At 36.8% G+C, this 2,491-nt stretch overlaps 1 pseudogene; it reads right to left on the bottom strand.

Annotated features, from left to right (window-relative positions):
* Window positions 1-1,341: 1,341 nt before the first annotated feature.
* On the bottom strand, window positions 1,342-1,873 carry LOC140243469 (uncharacterized; annotated as a pseudogene).
* Window positions 1,874-2,491: the final 618 nt, after the last annotated feature.

Genomic DNA, 2,491 nt, shown 5'->3' on the forward strand with positions numbered 1-2,491 from the left:
ACCACTTTGCTAAGGTTTTCCTTCTCGATGGTAGATATCAGGAACGTCTTCCTATTTTCAGAGCACAAGTCACTTGACATTGAAACTTGCCGCCGTTTTTCGTCACCATGTAGTTAAACCGTCTGACGTATTTGTAATTTGCTTTTCTGAATTATATTTGTTGCAATATAGAGCACTTCACCGGTCAAATCGTAAAATGCTTGTGCATTATTTAAAGGAATCATTTTTTTTTTCGTTTTTACTGTAAATAACGCAAATAAGGGAACGTAATGTCATGAACCTGTTCTAGTATTTTATGATTTATTCAATTTGGTAAAACGCATTAAATTCCTTTTCATTTACCCTTTAATTACAGCTGACTGATGTATTCGCACAACAAGCAGCATATATTTCGAAAGAAAGTATAATGATCGAAGTTTCCATTTAAACACGTAGCTGGCAATAGTGACGATTTCGTTCCTATAAGTAATATATAAAAATCGTTATATGACTATATTCTCAAAGTACTCTCGTTGGTACAAGTAATATATTAAATCGTTACATCACTATACTCATATAGTGCTTTTTCAAGAAATACTTGTATTAAAGAGAAATAGAATGTAGAGAACCTAATATACATCGTACAGTTGTAATTATCGGATGACGAAAATAAAAAAATAAAGAGTGCCAATTGCAACGAAATCTATCTAACAAAAGAAAATATACAATATCGTCATACTACTTCGCTTTCGAGTTTCAATGCTTCTCAATGTGTCATCCGAACTAAATTGTCTTTCAAAAACATTTGCTTTGCATTAGATTATTTAAATACATGCAGCAGTGTTACATAAAGCGTGGGGTCTAGGGCAATTACCCCCTATACTCGTAAATTGCTTTTTCAAGAAATACTTGTATGATATACAAATACTCTATCCTGTGCATCATTTGTTTTATAAAATGGGTCTACCTTTAGCTCAGAAGTCAAACGTTGACCAAATTCAGGATGAACACTGAAGTGAAGACTAAACACCAACTGATGTACAAGTTCCAATATAATGTCATCTGCTTAAATATTGTGGAAATGCACCTCACAGTTGTGGAAATGGAAGTGAGGTGTTCGAACACGAGGCGAGTTCTGTCTTATGGAGACACTTCGATAGTTATACTCGTGAACATGATTGTCTGTTTGACTCTGAATAGAAATTGACAACTCTGACAACTCTGAATAGAAATTGACATTTCCTCTGACTGTGTTATTATATGATCATGACGATTATGTTCTTCAGCTGCAACAGTAGATCTAACACAGACATCAAAGAGATCATGTCTTTGAAGTTCTACGCTCTACGCTCTTCTTCTCGCTCATGTTCCTGATGTGCAACAGAGTTGTTTTTTTTTTGACAAGTGACTGCTCATTTCTCTCTTCCTTTCTATACCAGTTTTGCTGTAATGCTTTAGAGAATTTGCACTACGATGACTACTGACGGCCATTATGTAACGGGACTCAAACCCAGCGCTGTCTAGTGAGGTGATGCATGTTGCTCTTACACAATGGTTTGTGTATATTATACTGCAGCCTGCCGATGCAGAAATTTGTTTCATTTTGTTGGCAATGGTATTACCGCCAATAGGACAGTTACAATACCATGGTTCTCCTTCATGTTCAGGCACTTTACTTTTTCGTTTCTGCCATAGGAAAGGGCAGTTGTCATTAAGTTTCGATACATAAGTCAGGTTAGACTTCAGAAGGCATTTTTCACTTGTCGGAACCTCAAACATTAAACAGTCTCTCTTTGTCAAGTAACGACGTCCATTCTCGTCGGTTTGTACGGAAAAATCCGAAGGCTTTCATTGAATTAATGTTTTCTCGCCCGCGGTTGCAGAAGTACATCATTAAATCAACGAACACCTTGTTTTGTAACCCCGCAGGTGTATTACAGTCATAATTCTGATTTTTTTTTTCATGTCACCAGGTGAAATCGCTTCTTTGTGTTTAACATCTGCCTTCCCCTCTCTCTTAAGCTTTACAAGAATTGCCTATTGCTTTTTGGAAATGTGCTTTTGTCACAAATGTCAAAACCTTGTTCGTTTAGTTAGTGACGCTGTACTGCATACCTGATTGTCTGAATACTACGTTTGCTGTACGATGTACCGTCCTCCTTTCTTGCCCCAGCGTAAGATTTTGACAGTTGCTGATCCAAATTTTCACGGGAAATATCCGTCCATAAAGTCTTGGTAAATTTCACAAAGGCCTCAAATCTTTGTCATCCGAATTTCGGAGTATTCAAATGCAAAGCACAAGTCTTTAGGACAAACGTCAGTAAAGATACTCCTGTGCAATTTGGCATAACCTTTTGGTATATTACTTGCATAGTCGTTTGCTAAAGGGATTTCGTCGTCCTTGCTGCCGTTTTTGGTCACCCCGTAGTTTGTCTGATGTATTTGTAACCCCCTTTCTATCAATTGTATTTGTCTTCAATACAAAGTTCTTGATAAAGCCATTTGAGAAGTA

Source organism: Diadema setosum, chromosome 20 (assembly GCF_964275005.1).
Source record: "Diadema setosum chromosome 20, eeDiaSeto1, whole genome shotgun sequence".
NCBI lineage: Eukaryota > Metazoa > Echinodermata > Echinoidea > Diadematoida > Diadematidae > Diadema > Diadema setosum.